The following is a 21,064-nucleotide window of genomic DNA, read 5'->3' as shown; positions in this document are numbered from 1 at the left end:
GCATGTACACTCTACAGTCCACAGGACTAGCAACATGTACACTCTACAGTTCACAAGACCATTAGTAGCAACATGTACACTCCGCAGTCCACAGGATCATTAGGATCAACATTCACAGTTCACAGGACCATTAGTAGTAACATGCACTCTTCACAGGACCATTAGTATCAACATTTACAGTTCACAGGACCATTAGTAGCAACATGTACAGTCCACAGGACCATTAGTAGTAACATGTACACTCTACATTCCACAGGACCATTAGTTGCAATATGTACAGTTCACAGAACCATTAGTAGTAACATGTAAACTTCACAGGACCATTAGTATCAACATTTACAGTTCACAGGACCATTAGTAGCAACATGTACAGTCCACAGGACCATTAGTAGTAACATGTACACTCTACATTCCACAGGACCATTAGTTGCAATATGTACAGTTCACAGAACCATTAGTTTCAACATGTACAGTTCACAGAACCATTAGAAGTAAAATGTACACTTCACAGGACCATTAGTAGCAACATGTACAGTTCACAGGACCATTAGTATCAACATTTATAGTCCACAGGACCATTAGTAGTAACATGTACACTCTACAGTCCACGTGACCATTAGCAGTAACATGTACACTCTACAGTTCACAGGACCATTAGTAGTAACATGTACAATCTACAGTCCCCATGACCATTAGTAGCAACTTGTACACTTCAAAGGACCATTTGTAGCAACATTTACAGTCCATAGGACCATTAGTACTAACATGTACACTTCACAGGACCATTTGTAGCAACATTTACAGTCCACAGGACCATTAGTAGTAACATTTACAGTCCATAGGACCATTAGTAGTAACATGTACCCATCACAGGACCATTAGTAGCAACATGTACACTCTACAGTTCACAAGACCATTAGTAGCAACATTTACAGTTCACAGGACCATTAGTAGTAACATGTACAGTTCACAGGACCATTAGTAGTAACATGTACACTCTACATTCCACAGGACCATTAGTTGCAATATGTTCAGTTCACAGGACCATTAGTAGTAACATGTACAGTTCACAGAACCATTAGAAGTAAAATGTACACTTCACAGGACCATTAGTATCAACATTTATAGTTCACAGGACCATTAGTAGCAACATGTACAGTTCACAGGACCATTAGTATCAACATTTATAGTCCACGTGACCATTAGCAGTAACATGTACACTCTACAGTCCACAGGACCATTGGTAGCAACATGTACAGTCCACAGGACCATTAGTAGTAACATGTACCCATCACAGGACCATTAGTAGCAACATGTACACTCTACAGTTCACAAGACCATTAGTAGCAACATGTACACTCTGCAGTCCACAGGACCATTAGTATCAACATTTATAGTCCACGTGACCATTAGCAGTAACATGTACACTCTACAGTCCACAGGACCATTGGTAGCAACATGTACACTTCACAGTACCATTTGTAGCAACAATTACAGTCCACAGGACCATTAGTAGCAACATGTACACTCTGCAGTCCACAGGATCATTAGTAGCAACATTTACAGTTCACAGGACCATTAGTAGTAACATGCACTCTTCTCAGGACCATTAGTAGTAGCATGTACACTCTACAGTCCACAGGACCATTAGTAGCAACATGTACACTCTACAGTTCACAGGACCATTAGTAGCAACATGTACAGGACCATAAATTAGCAACATGTACACTTCACAGCTCTAGTATTCGTACTCATTAAGTGGGTGTTGTCCAGGGTCAATACCCTGAGTGTGGGATTTTGAGCTTTCCTTAGCCTTCAATCTAGAACACTGCAAGCCATGTCCATTACAGCCCAGCAGCAGGCAGTCAACAGTGACTGCCTTCCAAATTTCCCCCTATTCCCTTCATAGTGCAGCACTTTTGACGAGAGACGCTTGCCATTTGGGACGTAGCCTGTCATTCCACAGGGGGCTAGACAATTGCAGTTTGACATTTATCTGCCAGGTCAAAGGTGATGCCATCACATGGTGACGTCATTTTGAATATTGAATAGCTTCTGTGTGTTAATGCTAGAGACGTACCGTTTCTTGTAGTGGCTGCATCTCAATCCCCTCTTTCTACCGATGTGAAGTTTGCACCTATTCAATAACATAGGGCTTGTGAAAGCGGCCTTTTTCTGCACATGCAAGGATCCGGGCAAAAAAATCATTACGGAATCGTCTGTGAAACCTGAACCATGTGGGCTACAAACAAATGTCAGCATGAACGCGACAGTGTCGGTTGTTTGGCTCTATGACATCCAGAAGCTTTACGACAGTCATCTGAAGGTAACCAAGTACCAGGCTGTAAAAATAGTAAAAAGTTCAGAGGGGTCAAATGTGCCAGAAATAATGTTACCAAACATTGGTCTAAAACATTAATAAATTAAAAATTCCTACGCTTTCTTATATCTCTCAGATATACGACAGACACTTCAAAACTTTGTTCCTTATGATACATTTTTTGACTTTCTGTTTTGCCGTTTATGAATGTGTTAATCAATGCGTTTCTATGGGCTATATCAGTAAAGGCCAAATTCAATGTTTCATCATTTTTGTATATATATTTTTTTATACCTACGGTGGTCCTAAAATTCTAAATCAAATGGCTAAATGATAAATTTTATGATCATCTTAAAACAATTCCGTATGTTAGCTTAGTAGAGATTATGATCTAAGGGCTTAGACCTACAGAGATTTTAATATATGTACAATGGACTGACCAGTGTCTGGGGTGGCCATGTTGGATTTGAAAGAGCACTCTACCTGTATGGAAGGGAGATGAAGGGGAGGCTTGGATGGCTCGCTGTAATAACAGGGGACTGGATGTTTCAGTCTGCTTATAACTTAAATGATTTAGTGCAGAGGTCTATCTGTTCATGTATATATTCAACTAGTATGTCAAGTTAGTAAAACTATTTTTTCCCAGGCAAATGACATGTAGCACATACTGTACATTTTAGTATGAAGAAGCGCCTCTATTTTCAATGTCTTGTTTGCTGTATTCACAATCAAAACATTTTCTCCCCTGTTGCTATGCATGTTGAAATGGCATCAGATGTTTGGATTTGCAAGGCAAAGTATTCATAAAATCATCATTAATTTTCCCTGAACAAGCGATGTACTCCCATAATAATCAGTGTGTGTGCGATTGCGTGCCTGTGTAGATATGTGTGTGTGTACATCTGTACATATCTGAAATAGCTCGAGACAACATGACAGGCAGGTCTGTCAACAAAAATCAATACTACATTGCCCAGACTTATCCTACACTCTTCCCTAGCATTTCTAATAGGAGATTCTGAGAGCCAACATGTTATTGTTTTTCCTCCCCCTCCTCCTCCTTGGTTGTGTCCTGAATGGCACCCTGTGCCTTATGTCGTGCGCTACTTTTGACAAGAGCCCTGAGGCCATGATCAAAAGTAGTGCACTATAATGGAATAGTGTACTATTTAGGACACAGACTTCTGCAGCTCTTCATACAAGACCTATTGCTTGTTATTTGCCCGTTTTCTGTCGCTGTGTGACCGAAAACTGATGACAAATTGATTGATGTCTGAACTGATTAGTTTCTCATTACGACCCAACACCAAAACGACTTATCTGAATTAACAACATGGAGCTAGCTAGAGACACTGAGACGCAGACTGAAAGAGACGTGTGGGGAATGAGAATGAAAGGCATCATTTAGCTTCTAGCGTTTTCCTTCAACTAATAAAAGGTAAACAAACTAACCTCGTTTGTTGCTATTGGAGAGATTTACTTTTGTACAATTCTGTATAGTCTCTGTCACACAGAGCGAAACTGGTGAACTCAAGAGCAGACTCAGACGAGGAGACTGGGATGAGGTAACCAAGGTATTTATTGAAACATGGGGGGAAGATTGAGTGCAGGCCAGTGGAAGCTCAGGCAGGTTGCTAGAAACCAGGTGAGGAGGCTGAGGCTGGAGCGAGAGGAGTTGGGACAGGGTAAGCAAGTCCGGAGGGGAATCCAAGGGAGCGTAGAGTGGGGAATCCAGGATAGAGTAGCAGGACTGATGAGAAGATGGACTGGAGACAGGGACCAGAGTCAGAGCGGGCAGAATGAGCAGAGATTACAATCTGGCAGTGTGGAAGTGGCGGGACTGAGTATTTGTAGAGGTCTTGATTATGGAACAGGTTTTAGCTGCTCTGACTCCAGCACACCTGTCTCCGCCCACACAATCACACACACACACACACACACAGAGAAGGAGAGGGAGAGAGCACTGGGGGAGTGGGGACAGGTCAAATAATCACAGGATGAGCACTGTGATAAGAGGGCATGGCAGGAGCAGATGTGACAGTACCCCCCTCTCTCTTCGGGCGCCACCTGGCGTGAGGTATAGAAATCCCGTAAGAGGGAGGGGTCCAGAATGTGACGGCGGGGCACCCAGCAGCACTCCTCAGGCCCGTATCCCTCCCAGTCCACCAGGTATTGCCAGCCGCGACCCCGATGGCGCAGATCCAAAAGCCCCCGGACGGTATAGGCAGGATGGTCATCGATGAGCCGAGGGGGTGGAGGAGGAGCTGCTGCAGGTGGAGACAGGGGACTGGAGCAGACAGGTTTAATCAGGGACACATGGAAGGTTGGGTGGATCTTAAGAGAATCTGGGAGTTTCAGGTGCACAGCAGAGGGGTTAATGACACGATCAATCTCAAAGGGACCAATGAATCGGAGGGCAAGTTTCCTGGAAGCAACTTTCAAAGGCATGTCCTTTGATGAGAGCCACACCTTTTGGCCTGGAGTGTAGACGGGAGCTGAGGCACGGCAACGGTTATCTTGGGATTGGGTCCTGGCGGAGGCACGGTGAAGGGCAGCCCTGGCCCTCCTCCAGGTGCGATGACAACGGCGCATGTGGTCATGGACTGAGGGCACCGCTACCTCGACCTCTTGGGCAGGGAACAAGGGGGGTTGATAGCCCAGAGCACACTCAAAGGGTGACATACCTGACGAGGCGTTGGTGAGGGTGTTGTGTGCATATTCCACCCAGGGTAGCTGAGCAGTCCAGGAGGAAGGGTTAGATGAAGTCACACAGCGTAAGGCAGTCTCCATCTCCTGGTTGGCCCGTTCGGTCTGGCCGTTGGTCTGGGGGTGATATCCAGATGAAAGACTAACATTAATTCCAAGTGCTGAACAGAAAGATCTCCATACCTGGGATGTAAACTGGGGTCCCCTGTTGGAAACGATGTCAGTAGGAATGCCATGCAGCCGAAACACATGGGATACCAGCAGGTCCGCAGTCTCTCAGGAGGATGGAAGCTTGGAGAGGGGAATGAATTGAGCCGCTTTGGAAAATATGGCGATGATGGTGAGGATGACTGAGTTACCGTTACAAGTCCAGAGCTATGTGTGACCAGGGGCGACTGGGTATGGGAAGAAGCCGAAGCAGACCGGAAGTGGGTTTGGTGGAGGTTTTGTTCTGGGCACAGACCGAGCAGGCTGAGACAAACTCCCGGACGTCTCTCTCCATGGTGGGCCACCAAAAGCGCTGAGGCAGGAAGTTGACAGTCCGGTTCATGCCAGGGTGACAGGTGAGGTGAGTAGAATGGGCCCAGTGAAGAACTTCAGAGCGAACGGAATCTGGAACAAACAGAGCCTTTCTAGAACCGTTACCTGGGTCAGGCTGGTTCTGCTGAGCCTGGCGAATACGGGACTCGATCTCCCAGGAGACAGCGACAACAATACAGGTGGATGGCATAATGGTCTCTGGCTCGGAACCTGTGTTGTCGGCGGTGAACTGATGGGAGAGGGTGTCAGGCTTGGTATTCTTAGATCCGGGGCGATAAGTGAGTGAACAATGCCCACCTGGCCTGCCGGGAGTTAAGATGTTTGGCGGTCTGGATGTAGGACAAGTTTTTGTGATCCGTCCACACAATGAAGGGGAGAACCGAGCCCTCCAACCAGTGACGCCACTCCTCAAGAGCCAGCTTCACAGCCAGAATTTCCCTGTTACCTATGTCGAAATGTCTTTCTGCAGGTGAGAGCTTGCGGGACAAGAAGGCACATGGGTGGAGCTTCTGATCAGAGGGGGATCGTTGAGACAGAACAGCACCTACCCCGGTGTCAGTGGCGTCCACCTCGATGACGAACTGGAGTTCTGGGTCTGGCTGGGTGAGGATTGGAGCAGAAGTGAAGTGGCTCTTGAGTTCCCGGAACGCTGCCTCTGCCTCAGGGGTCCAGTGGAACGGAGTGGAGGTGGGAGTGAGAGGGGCTGCCAAACGACTGTAGTTACAGATGAAACGTCTGTAAAAATTAGCAAACCCCAGGAAATGCTGTAACTGCTTCAGATTCGAGCCACTCTGTGACTGCCCTGACCTTGGCAGGGTCCATCCGTAACGGTCCTTGTGCAATTATGTAACCCAGGAAGGACACAGAGGAAGCATGAAACTCACATTTCTCAACCTTACAAAAAGCTTATTCTCCAACATGCATTGGAGAGCTTGACGAACATGTTGCTGGTGAGCCTCAGGGTCCTTAGAAAACATATGAATGTCATCCACATAGACAAAAAAACAAAGCATCCAATCACATCTCTCAGAACGTCATTAACCAGGCTATGGAAAACTGCAGGGGCGTTAGAGAGACCAAATGGCATGTCCAAATACTCAAAGTGTCTAAGTGGTGTTTTGAACACCGTTTTCCACTTGTCCCCCTCTCTGATGCGGACAAGGTGGTAGGCATTCCAGAGGCTGAGTTTAGTGAACACCGTGGCACCATGGAGGGGGAAAAAGCAGAACTGATGAGTGTCAAGGGATACTTGTTCCTAACAGTGATACTATTCAGCCCACGGAAGTCTATGTACTGCCTCAGTGACCCATCTATTTTCTTGACAAAGAAAAAACCCGCCCCTACCGGAGAGGAAGAAGGCCTGACATGCAGCCAGGTAATCCTGGATGTACCCCTCCATAGCCTCTTTCTCGGGGTGAGAGAGGTTATACACCGGCTACAGGTGAGAGGAGCTCCAGGCTGGAGGTCAATAGGGCAGTCGTATGGCCGATGAGGCGGCAAGGACAGGGTGTGGTGCTTGCTGAACACAGGAGCTAGATCGTCATGATCTGGAGGAACTGATGACAGGTCCGGGGGTTCTGGAATAGACTGGGGCACAGACAAGGCAGGGGGCAGGGCAGAATGTAGACAATTAGTGACAAAATGTACTCCCAAGTGTTTAATCTTCCAGCGGTCCAGTCGCTCTGTGGGTTGTGCGGCTTTAACCAAGGATGGCCATGAACCGGTGGAGAGCGCTGGCAGTCGATTACCTGAAGACTGATCCATTCCTGGTGATTCCCAGAGAGACGCAGGATGACCGGCATGGTCCTTTCACTGACACGGGCGAGGAGCTGTCCATTGAGAGCGTTGGCATCGAGGGGTGAATCGAGTGGAACAGTGTCCAGACCCAACTGGGTAACAACACCTCGGTCCAGGAAACTCTCGTCGGCAGCCGAGTCGATAAGGGCTTTGCCATACAAGAGTGCCGTCTAGCAAGGGTCTGGGGGAAGATGGACTGATGAAATTATGGATTGGTGAAAATAGAGATTCCGTATGTTAGTAGAAAAAACTGACTGTGTGATATTGCCTTAGATGGATAATGACATTTTGGATTGGAGAACTTACTATAGAGATGCTTTATGTTATTCGAAATAAATTGTTATTGCCATTGATCAATGATATAAATGTTGTGGTCTAGTGAAGGACGTATTGTCTTCCATTCACACACTTATCCTACCCACAAGCACAAACCACTTTTCTCATGAACAGTAAAGTTAGGAGAACGTTTCCCAGTGCACAAACTTCTCTGCCTCTGACTGCCTCCCATGGTTTTTAGGATGTTATGATATAAACTGAAGGACTGTACTTTTGTCTGTTTTAAAAAGCACAAGCCATGGTACTCTCCTAATGGCATGTTTTATTTTCAGACTCGCTTTTATTTATGTGCAGCAAAGTTTGGAAAAAGTTTCTCTGTGCACTGACCTTTCTGTCACTTGTTGCCTCCCACGGCTATCGCCATGGTGATGCAGCAGAGGGTGAAAATTACCCAGATCCTTCAGCGATAATTGACTGTACAGTAAGTCTCAATGTATCCATTTCCATCACGTCTGACATTTACTGTAGACGGTGACACCAGCACCAGCTCTTTATATCAGTCCCTGTGTGGTTGTATGGTGATGGTTGACCCCAAGCCTGTTAGATAAGCACCATTTCCCTGTGACTCTGTCGTTTTTTAGAGAGGCGAAAACGATCTGTCTCTCGCCTTTTAAAATCTATGTTAAAAAGCTCCAGAGGGTCAGCTGTTGTCGGGCAGATGACATGTTAGTTGTTTTGGCATCTTTTAATAGGGAGATGTGTAGAAGCTGTGAAATACAGCACCTTTTTTTGTTCTGACTGTGTTGTGTTGTACTTGACCTTGTGGAAAGGAATACGTAGCCATATGTCGCTATCTGTTGATTGTCATTAGAATTTATTTATGGGAATGTCTATAAACGGGACATTATTTGATTGATATCCAAATGGCTTACAGTAAAGCTATAGCTGTACGCCAAGTTTCTTGGCAAAATGTCTAGTATTTTTCTGTCATGAATGAAATGAGTTGGAATGCGATCGAAGCTGGGAGCTTTAATTCTACATGGCAGGCAGGAAATTGTGGAGTCAAGCATAGTGTGCTAAAACAGCATTGAGGTCAACAGAGTTTTTCATACTTTGAAGACTAAAGATAGGCTGGGTGTACTGTGTAGACGAATGGGGAAGGTGAGGGTTATTAAAAAAAACTATGGAAGGTGAGATAGCATCAGGATATGTGATCCGTCTGGTTTAAATGAAAAATGTGTATCAGGAGGTCGTGCTTGGCAGATTCACTTTATTGCCCTTTTTGAATCCGTATTCGTATGAGTTTGAGGAAAAAGAGCTTAGATTTTCCTTTAAGATTTGACCTTGATATATTAACAAATTAGTAGGGTCAGGTTGTTTTCTGTCTTTTATTTTATTTGCTGAATAATTTTTACTTTGGAACATTCCTACTATACACATAACCCCTTTTGGACTCCAATTCAACATTTTACAAGAGTCAGAAGAGTTGATGGTGGAAATTCCGACAGCCAAGGTTGAAGCGCTGCCCCGAGGTCGAAGGCAGGTTCCATATCGGACATTTGACCCCCCCCCCCCCCTCCAAGAATCTTCCAATCCCTTTGTGAAGGAGTATCAAACATTTCCCTCTAACTAGGTATGTTGAAAAAGAGATTCCCTCGACGCCAAAACACCACCACCAAAACAAGAAATCCCCTCACGGCTCTAGCTCCAGCCTCCCAAACTTCCAAGCCTCCGTTTTCAGAAGCTTCACTGACATCCGCTGACCTTGAGAAACATCAAACATGCATTAATATTTAAATACTTTTCCTCCTTAACCCCTCGATCCACAGAGGTTAAACCTGAATTAAGTTAAAGACTGATTAATAGGAGATGGCACATTCTATGTGGCATTAATAACTAATGTAGAGTATTTCACCTTACCTTTGTTTCAGCATCATGTATCCAAGTTTTGCCCATTTTACTTTTTTTAAACATAAACAAACAAAAAAAGTTTAGCAATTTAATGTACCTCTTTTGGAACACAGTTCAGTTTTGAGTAGAACATCAGCAATTAATGACAACTGCATTACCTCACCTACTGTTATCATTAACATAAACTGTGGGAGTGAGGTCAGTATGGGGTTAGCGAGGCTGGATCGGGTGTTTGTATGTGAAACAGTCTTAATCATTATCATTTCAGGCTCAATGTGTTGGTGTCATTGATGTTATGGACTCAACTTGATGTGTCTTTTCCCCACTGTTTCTCCTTCTGCGCTGGGTATGTTCTTGATAGAATCTTACATTGTCATTAGTAGCCCTTGATCGCAATGAGGCAGACTATTTAAAAAAATATACATTGAAATTTTCAGATAATATTTCAACTTTAGGGGCAAAGTGATAGGACAACCAACATATTGAATTGACTGAAGTAAAGGAAGTAAACTGACAGCCAAGAAGTACAATTCTCTCATCTTGTAAGGTAGTGTACTTGAACACATCTTCTCAGTCTTCTCCCACGTGACTGTGCAGAAATAGATAGGATAAAGAGAATGGTGACTGATTGTCTCATGTGTCTGTTTAGATGGTGCAGACTGGCTGCTGTCGTCAAGTCTTATACTGGAGGCAAATCTGTTAACTTAACTGGGTGAAAGGAATTCAAGTATGGGATTTTGCGAATGGAGTGATGGTGCTCATTTGACTTACGGCAAATGTATGATGTATGATTGGACTATATGTAATTAAATCTCTCTCCGTGTGTGTGTGTGTGTGTGTGTGTGTGTGTGTGTGTGTGTGTGTGTGTGTGTGTGTGTGTGTGTGTGTGTGTGTGTGTGTGTGTGTGTGTGTGTGTGTGTGTGTGTGTGTGTGTGTGTGTGTGTGTGTGTGTGTGTGTGTGTGTGTGTGTGTGTGTGTGTGTGTCTCAAATACTTGCTGTCAGTCTTGAGCTGTGACAGATGATGGAAGTCATCACAACTTGATGAGATATCCGTTTATATGAATATTCCAGGAAGATACGCTACTAACAATGGTGATGATAATCATAATAATAACTATAAAAATCTACATTTGTCATTAGTTGTGAATTGGCGTTGACATTTTTAATTCAACATCAGCCCAAATGACCCCCTGGAGCGCTCCTCCCCAAAATATGATCAATGGTGATTATACTGCTTGCATCGCCCCTTGATTCAAAACAAAGTGAAACGCTGTCTCATCTGTTTCAATCGCTCCCCTTAATGTTGGCCAAACCGCTAGCCATCTCCATAGGGCAAATGGATTATCTATGGATTCTAAGCCTTCATTTTTTACACCCACTTTGCACGTTTTCTATAACGCAAAATCAATTATTAACATTGACCTAACGACATTGATGTATTTAGGGCTTTGACGAGCTTTGCTGACAAAAAATGTATTCTCTATCCTCGTGTTCATCCTCCTGACCGAATCCAAAACAGAAAACTGACATTGATGATACACATAGTATCACTTCCCAAGCACCTTGTTACCGGATGCTACGCGGCTCCAATTTAGGCCTTGAGTAATTACCATTAATAGTAGTGACCCAAAAACGGTTGATAATTGAAGCAGTATGAATGAAGCCAAGCCCTTAATTATGGCTCCCTCCTTAAAATAGAATTTGATAAATGCAGGCTTTGTGACTCATATTGAGGATGCTTCCTGTTTATCTTCTGTCAGATATGTCTGGCAGAGGATGGATTCATTTCAGTCGGGTATTCTGATCTATTTGTTTTAACTCAAAGATTCTATGTTGTTAAAGCTTGATTTTATTTTATTTGGCGTTGTCGGAAGACTACAGTTTAGAGGGGTTCCCTGCCTGACTTTTACATTCATGACTGTAAGTCGCTTTGGATAGAATGGCATATGATTTTCAATATTGTTTTGTGTGTTTACATTTTATAGACGTGGGTTTTACAATATAAATACACTTTATTAAGTACCCTTCTATTCTTCTCAGTTTCAAATGATTCTAGCGAAAGTTTGTAAAATATCAGTGAGTGATGACTAGAAGTTTGAAGACTTATTTTGTTTGCTCAACCCGATGCCACTTTAAAATCTTCCCAGCATTACAGCCGAGGCTGGAATAATGCAGTATTATGAATTACACATAGAAAGTCCAGCTAGAATCAATAGTCTCTATCTTTTTTTCGATGTCTGGAATTGGATGGCACCGTCGGTTGATGAATGGAGGATCCACGGTTGGCTTTAATATTTCATGTTTGTTTCTGGCAACTAGGCTCTTTGCCTCAACAACATAAGCAATATCTCAGACCCTATGCCTTTCAAAAAGTTTATTTTTCCTGCCAATGTGATTGAACCAGGGAAACTCCGAGCTGAAGTTCCAATGAGTTGTCCCTGTTCCTGTTCCTGCTCCTGGCCCTTTAAAAGGTTGCAGTGAGCACCCCAACCAGTGGGTGGCAGTAGCACACTGGGGGCTCTCTTAAAGCTCACTGACAGAGTGGAGTTAGAGGCGTTACATTGTCTGGGCTGCATCTCAATAGTCTACAGTGGCTTCCTCTTCTCCTTCATCTGGACTGACGTGAAATCACAATAGAGGTGAAAACAACATTTTGATGGAATTTTATTGACTCCTTCATGTCAGATACACCGTTGTGTGGTATTTTCACAAGTATGTGTTGAATACAGAAAGCTTTTCCCGTGCTGTAGCCTAGTCAGTTTGTGATCCGTTGTCATTGCTGAAGTATAGGTGGGAAAATGTATTTATTGTAATACTGAGCATAACAATCCATGAAAACCACCAAATGATTTTGACATTGTGCGGAGCGCACTTTGCAGCCAAAGTGTTACAGTGTACTGAAAACATGAATGTCCTTTCAAAGCGTTCTTGTATTAAGTATCAGTGAAACATCCCATCAGCATCTCCAGTTCTGGGTAGCACCCAGAACATGTCTTACATTATGCATTATCACCGACAGGTAACGCTCGAACGAGTGACATTACCGTCTTTGATAAATTGTTTTTAAATCTGCTCGTAATTTCATTTGCAGTAAATTTCCACAACTCTGAGAGCAGTCATCTTTTCCCTCGGATCAGCTTACATGACCTCCATCTCTACTCCTAACTATGTTAGACCCCAAACTAGAGTGGTCATTAAGCTTGGTTTTCATCCTCTCCTCCTCTTCCCCCTCTCACTCCCTCTTTTTCTCTCCCTCTTTTTCTCTCTCTCACCATCTCTCTCTACTTCTCTCCCACGTTTCTCTGTCCATATAAACTCAGCAAGAAAAGAAACGTCCCTTTTTCATGACCCTGTCTTTCAAAGATAATTCGTAAAAATCCAAATAACTTCACAGATCTTCATTGTAAAGGGTTTAAACACTGTTTCCCATGATTGTTCAATGAACCATAAACAAATAATGAACATGCACCTGTGGAACGGTCGTTAAGAAACTAACAGCTTACAGACGGTAGGCAATTAAGGTCACAGGTATGAAAACTTAGGACACTAAAGAGGCCTTTCTACTGACTCTGAAAACCACCATAAGAAAGATGCCCAGGGTCCCTGCTCATCTTCGTGAACTTAGGCATGCTGCAAGGAGGCATGAGGACTGCAGATGTGGCCAAGGCAAAAAATGTCTGTACTGTGAGACGCCTAAGACAGTGCTACAGGGAGGCAGGACAGACAGCTGATCATCCTCGCAGTGACAGACCACGTGTAACAACACCTGCACAGGTTCGGTACATCTGAACATCAGACCTGTGGGACAGGTACAGGATGGCAACAACAACTACCTGAGTTACACCAGTAATGCACAATCCCTCCATCAGTGCTCAGACTGTCCGCAATAGGCTGAGAGAGGCTGGACTGAGGGCTTGTAGGCCTGTTGTAAGGCAGGTCCTCACCAGCCCGGATCTCAATCCCATTGAGGGTGAGGGCTATTCCCCTCAGGAATGTCCGGGAACTTGCAGGTGCCTTGGTGGAAGAGTGGGGTAACATCTCACAGCAAGAAGTGGCAAATCTGGTGCAAGTCCATGAGGAGGAGATGCACTGCAGTACTTAATGCAGCTGGTGGCCACACCAGATACTGACTGTTACTTTTGATTTTGACCCCCCCTTTGTTCAGTGGCACATTATTCCATTTATGTTAGTCACATGTCTGTGGAACTTGTTCAGTTTATGTCTCAGTTGTTGAATCTTATGTTCATACAAATATTTACCCATTTTAAGTTTGCTGAAAATAAACGCAGTTGACAGTGAGAGGATGTTTCTATCCTCTCTCTCTCCACTCACTTGCTCTCTCTCTCCACTCACTCTCTCGCTCTACCCCCTTTTTCTCTCCCCCCCTCCATCCCCCTCTCTTCTCTTTCTCCCCCCTCTTCTCTCTACCTCTCTCTTTCTCCCTCCCACTCGCTCCTCTCCCCTTCTCTCTCCCCCTCTCTCTCTCCTCCCTCTCCCTCCTCTCCTTCTCTCCCCTCTCTCTCTCCCTCTTCTATCTCTACCCCGTCACTATCTCTCTCTACCCCTCTCTCACCTCTCTCTCTCTCTCTCTCTCTCTCACCTCTCTCTCTCTCTCTCATATCTCTCTCTCTCTCTCTCTCTCTCTCTCTCTCTCTCTCATATCTCTCTATCCCCCTCTAAATATATCTATCCTTCTCTCTCTCCCCCTTTCTACCTCTCTCTCTCCATATCTCTTAATCTTGTCTTTATCTCTCTCTATCCCCTCCCTCTCTTCTCTCTCTCTTCTCTCCACCCCCCACCCCCTCTCTCCCTTTACTCCGGGTGAGTAATGTTGGTAAAATGTGTAATGAGGAGCCTTTCTCTCATTGTTGTATTAGTTTTCAGGCTGGGTGGCGATGCATCAAAACATAAAGCATTTTGGGCCTCGTTAAGGAGCCATTATGAGATGAAGACTGCGGAGCGGTCGCATAATCCACAAGATGAATGTGGAAACGATCCGACTAACGATTCACCGCGCAAACCGCGTTAGGACAGACCTAGAACCCCTGTCCTGGTTGAAAGGGAGAGTAAGAGGTGAGAGAGAAACGGCTCTTCTCTTAATGTATTGCCCTGCTGAAAGCTGCTACCGCTTTAGCGATTGACAGGAATCTTCTATGTCAGGGCTAAACTCGGTACTGGGGCCTCCCAAGGGTGCATATTTTGTTTTTTGCCCGAGCACTACACAGCTGATTCAATCAAATGAGCTCGATGAGTTGGTTATTTGAATCAGCTGTGTAGTGCTAGGGCAAAAAACAAAAACTTGCACCTGTGGGAGGCCCCAGGACCGGGTTTGGGAAACCGTGGTCTGTGGAATCCTGTGTTTTAGGACAGAACCCGGCCCTGGAGGAGGGAGAAGCGAGTAGCATTCCTCGTTTCAACGTGTCGCCCCCTGAAAGCCGTTACCCGCTCTGGCCCGCCCGCGTTAGGGAAGCATGTTATCATCCACTGAACAATTGACGGGAATGATCTACAGCATCTCGCCCCCTACATTCTCTCTACTAAACTGACATTGAATCCTTGATGCAACTCTAGTTTTGATTCATACAATTGTGTTGTTAGGCAATATCACGTACACTGTTGTCAGAGCTTAGCAAATGAAACCAATGTTACAAAATTCAAGTAACACACCATTAAAACTCTCATTAACCGCTAATAAATAATGCATTGTATTTTCATGAAAGAAACTGCATAAATCAGGAATCCATTAAATAAATTGTATACAAAAACGAGTTTCTCACAGATGTATAGCCTATTTATGATCATACCAGATTATTTTATGTAAATGTAAACGCCTGAAAACTCAGTTTATCAGTAGTTTAGGTCTTATTCATTTCAATCCTGCCCTGAAAAGTGCATAACTGTGTAAACTAATTTGAGCAATGGATTGGAAGGAGATACGCGGCGTGAATACATTAACACATTTAACGTCAACATCACAGCTCCGAGTACAGCAGGTAGCACTACATCGATAAGTATCTAACTAACTGTCTTGTTCCATATCCTCCTGTGTAGGCATGCATGTATGTCTTTGCCTTGTTCTCATTAGCAAACACACTTGTCGCTTGACCCAAATCATTAAATTGTATTTTCTACTCGGTACCAGGCATTGATTCATTATGAATCTGGGTTCAATGAAACACATACAAATGGAAGGCCACAAACTATGTCTGGGAAGACTCGCGCACACGCAAAGACACACACACACACGCAAAGACACACACACACACGCAAAGACACACACACACACACACACACACACACACACACACACACACACACACACACACACACACACACACACACGCAAAGACACACACACACACACGCAAAGACACACACACACACACGCAAAGACACACACACACACACACACACACACACACACACACTCTGTCCGTTCACACACACTTCCTCCGTCCCCACTCTCTCCCTCCGTCCCCACTCCCTCCGTCCCCACTCCCTCCGTCCCCACTCCCTCCGTCCCCACTCTCTCTGTCCCCACTCCCTCCGTCCCCACTCTCTCTGTCCCCACTCCCTTCGCTCCCACTCTCTCCCTTCGTCCCCACTCTCTTCGTCCGTCCCCACTCTCTCCGTCCGTCCCCACTCTCTCGATCCCCACTCTCTCGATCCCCACTCCCTCCGTCCCCACTCCCTCTGTCCTCACTCTCTCCGTCCCCACTCCCTTCGCTCCCACTCTCTCCCTCCGTCCCCACTCTCTCCGTCCGTCCCCACTCTCTCGATCCCCACTCTCTCGATCCCCACTCCCTCCGTCCCCACTCCCTCCGCTCCCACTCTCTCTGTCCCCACTCCCTCCGCTCCCACTCTCTCTGTCCCCACTCTCTCTGTCCCCACTCCCTCCGTCCCAACTCCCTCTGTCCTCACTCTCTCCGTCCCCACTCTCTCTGTCCGTCCCCAATCTCTCCGTCCGCACTCCCTCCGTCTCCACTCTCTCCGTCCCCACTCTCTCCCTCCATCCCCACTCCATCCCTCCGTCCCCAATCTCTCTCCGTCCCCAATCTCTCCCTCCGTCCCCACTCTCTCTCCGTCCCCACTCTCTCTCCGTCCCCACTCTCTCTCCGTCCCCACTCTCTCCGTCCCCACTCTCTCCGTCCCCACTCTCTCCGTCCCCACTCCCTCCGTCCCCACTCTCTCCCTCCGCCCCCACTCCATCCCTCCGTCCCCACTCCATCCCTCCGTCCCCACTCCATCCCTCCGTCCCCAATCTCTCTCCGTCCCCAATCTCTCTCCGTCCCCAATCTCTCTCCGTCCCCAATCTCTCTCCGTCCCCAATCTCTCCCTCCGTCCCCACTCTCTCTCGTCCCCACTCTCTCCGTCCCCACTCTCTCCTTCCGTACCCACTCCCTCCGTCCCGACTCTCTCCGTCCCCACTTCCTCCATCCGTCCCCACTCCTTCCGTCCCCACTCCTTCCGTCCCCACTCCCTCCGTCCCCACTCCCTCCGTCCCCACTCCCTCCGTCCCCACTCCCTCTGTCCCCACTCCCTCTGTCCCCACTTCCTCCATCTGTCCCCACTTCCTCCATCTGTCCCCACTCCCTCTGTCCCCACTCCCTCTGTCCCCACTCCCTCTGTCCCCACTCCCTCCGTCCCCACTCCCTCCGTCCCCACTCCCTCCGTCCCCACTCCCTCCGTCCCCACTCTCTCTGTCCGTCCCCACTCTCTCCGTCCCCACTCCATCCGTCTCCACTCTCTCCGTCCCCACTCTCTCCCTCCATCCCCACTCCATCCCTCCGTCCCCAATCTCTCTCCGTCCCCAATCTCTCTCCGTCCCCAATCTCTCTCCGTCCCCAATCTCTCCCTCCGTCCCCACTCTCCCTCCGTCCCCACTCTCCCTCCGTCCCCACTCTCTCTCCGTCCCCACTCTCTCTCCGTCCCCAATCTCTCTCCGTCCCCAATCTCTCTCCGTCCCCAATCTCTCTCCGTCCCCAATCTCTCTCCGTCCCCAATCTCTCCCTCCGTCCCCACTCTCTCTCCGTCCCCACTCTCTCCGTCCCCACTCTCTCCGTCCCCACTCTCTCCTTCCGTACCCACTCCCTCCGTCCCGACTCTCTCCGTCCCCACTTCCTCCATCCGTCCCCACTCCTTCCATCCCCACTCCCTCTGTCCCCACTCCCTCCGTCCCACCTCCCTCTGTCCCCACTCCCTCTGTCCCCACTCCTTCTGTCCCCACTCCCTCCATCCGTCCCCACTCCCTCCATCCCCACTCCCTCCGTCCCCACTCTCTCTCCGTCCCCACTCTCTCCGTCTCCATTCTCTCCGTCCCCACTCTCTCCGTCCCCACTCTCTCCGTCCCCACTCTCTCCTTCCGTACCCACTCCCTCCGTCCCGACTCTCTCCGTCCCCACTTCCTCCATCCGTCCCCACTCCTTCCATCCCCACTCCCTCCGTCCCCACTCCCTCTGTCCCCACTCCTTCTGTCCCCACTCCCTCCATCCGTCCCCACTCCATCCATCCCCACTCCCTCCATCCCCACTCCCTCTGTCCCCACTCCCTCTGTCCCCACTCCCTCTGTCCCCACTCCCTCTGTCCCCACTCCCTCTGTCCCACTCCCTCCGTCCCCACTCCCTCCGTCCCCACTCCCTCCATCCATCCCCACTCTCTCCATCTCCATTCTCTCCGTCCCCACTCTCTCCGTCCCCACTCTCTCCGTCCCCACTCTCTCCTTCCGTACCCACTCTCTCCTTCCGTACCCACTCCCTCCGTCCCGACTCTCTCCGTCCCCACTTCCTCCGTCCGTCCCCACTCCCTCCGTCCCCACTCCCTCCGTCCCCACTCCCTCCGTCCCCACTCCATCCGTCCCCACTCCCTCCGTCCCCACTCTCTCCGTCCCCACTCTCTCCGTCCCCACTCTCTCCGTCCCCACACTCTCCGTCCGTCCCCACTCCCTCTGTCCCCACTCCCTCCGTCCCCACTCCCTCTGTCCCCACTCCCTCCGTCCCCACACTCTCCGTCCCCACTCCCTCCGTCCCGACTCATCCGTCCCCACTCCCTCCGTCCCCACACTCTCCGTCCGTCCCCACTCCCTCCGTCCCCACTCCCTCCGTCCCCACTCCCTCCGTCCCCACTCCCTCAGTCCCCACTCCGTCCATCCCCACTCCGTCCGTCCCCACTCCCTCTGTCCCCACTCCCTCCGTCCCCACACTCTCCGTCCCCACTCCCTCCGTCCCGACTCATCCGTCCCCACTCCCTCCGTCCCCACACTCTCCGTCCGTCCCCACTCCCTCCGTCCCCACTCCCTCCGTCCCCACTCCCTCCGTCCCCACTCCCTCAGTCCCCACTCCGTCCGTCCCCACTCCGTCCGTCCCCACTCCGTCCGTCCCCACTCCCTCTGTCCCCACTCCCTCCGTCCCCACTCCCTCCGTCCCCACTCTCCGTCCCCACACTCTCCGTCCGTCCCCACTCCGTCCGTCCCCACTCCGTCCGTCCCCACTCCCTCCGTCCCCACTCCCTCCGTCCCCACACTCTCCCTCCGTCCCCACTCCCTCCGTCCCCACTCCCTCCATCCCCACATTCTCTGTCCATCCCGACTCCCTCCGTCCCCACTCCCTCCGTCCCCACACTCTCCGTCCGTCCCCACTCCGTCCGTCCCCACTCCCTCCATCCCCACTCCCTCCGTCCCCACACTCTCCGTCCGTCCCCACTCCCTCCATCCCCACTCCCTCCATCCCTACTCCCTCCATTTCCACTCTATGCAATTGATTTCAGATCCCATTCCTCTGGACCTGATGTTATCTATCCAGCAATAAGAGTGGGTGATGTCGGCTTGAGTAATGACTTGGGATACAAGAAAGAGGTGGATAGAAAGTGAAGGAGCAATAGGTATTCACTTTGTCTAGATAGTGAACTTTGAAGCCATTTCCTTGTATGTTCTTTTTCTTTGAGTGAAGAGTGGGACATACATAACATGGATTTCTTTTGTAGCCAGGTTATCCGTAGATATCAAGAATCCAATGCATTTCTTATTCCCGGGAGGTCTATAATCTCTTGTGTTCACCTTGTCATAAATTCCTGCCCTGGGATTTGAATCAGACACGGTGTTATTGATAAACAACAGAAATTCAGCCAGGTGGAGATTGAAGTGGTTGAATTTGCCAATAGAATGGCAAGATGTTCTTAGGACACGCAAAGATAACAAATCACTGACCACTCTCTAGCTCTGAACCTGAAGGCTAGAGTCTAAAGCCTGGCAGAGAACAGGCACAGTAGAACCCCTCTCTCCCTCTCTCTCTCTCTCTCTCTCTCTCTCTCTCTTCCTTTCTCTCTCTCTATCTCTCTCTTTGTGTCTCAATCTCCCTCTCTGTGTGTCTCAATCGCTCTCTCTCCCTCTGTCTCTGTCTCTCTCTGTCTCTCTCTGTCTCTCTCTCTCGCTCTCTCTCTCTCTCCCTCTGTCTCTCTCTCTCTGATGCTTGGTGGTGATCATCATGTCAGCCTGGCACACAGGGTTGTTGTTAGACCACTATAGTTGCCACCCAGTGTGTGTGTGGTGGCCAGTCGACCCCTTTTTTGACGATGCTCAGCCCTGTGTTTTATAACATGTCATAAAGGTGTCATTCCGGCCGTTTATGGACAGTGTGTGTGTATGCCCGCTGTGCGTGCAAGCCTGCACTGCCGGCATGTCACCTTGACGTGTGTGTGTCTCAGAATTTAGCCTTTGGCGAGTGGATACTGCCACATCTGTAATCTCTCAAAGATCAATTGAAAGTTCAACCTGCAAAGTAAAAGTCGCAATAAATATTTCAAGTTCACTAGAAGGGTGTGTGTGTGTGTGTGTGTGTGTGTGTGTGTGTGTGTGTGTGTGTGTGTGTGTGTGTGTGTGTGTGTGTGTGTGTGTGTGTGTGTGTGTGTGTGTGTGTGTGTGTGTGTGTGTGTGTGTGTGTGTGTGTGTGTGTGTGATATGTCAGGGGTTTAGCCGTTCAGGGTAGAGGTAGATTTTTCAACGCCGACACCAATTATTCGGGGGACCAAAAAAAGCCAATACCGATTTTTTTTTTTTTAGATCTATATATTTGTAATCATGACAATTACAACGATACTGAATAAAAACTTGTATTTGAACTTAATATAAATAAAATCAATTTAGTCTCAATAAATAATAAAACATGTTCAATTTGGTTTAAATAATGCAAAAACAGTGTTGGAGAAAAAAGTAAAAGTGCAATATGTACCATGTAAAAAGCTAACTTTTAAGTTCCTTGCTCAGAACATGAGAACATATGAATGCTGGTTGTTCCTTTTAACATGAGTCTTCAATATTCCCAGTTCGGTAGTTTTTGGTTGTAGTTATTATAGGAATTATAGGACTATTTCTCTCTTTACCATTTGTATTTCATATACCTTTGACTATTGGATGTTCTTATAGGCACTATAGTATTGCCAGCCTAATTTCGGGAGTTGATAGGCGTAATAGGCTAAACAGCGCAATGCTTGAAGCACAGCGAAGAGCTGTTGGTAAACGC

Source organism: Oncorhynchus clarkii, chromosome 10 (genome assembly GCF_045791955.1).
Source record: "Oncorhynchus clarkii lewisi isolate Uvic-CL-2024 chromosome 10, UVic_Ocla_1.0, whole genome shotgun sequence".
NCBI classification, from domain to species: domain Eukaryota; kingdom Metazoa; phylum Chordata; class Actinopteri; order Salmoniformes; family Salmonidae; genus Oncorhynchus; species Oncorhynchus clarkii.
Note: the sequence above shows the minus strand (reverse complement) of the source record.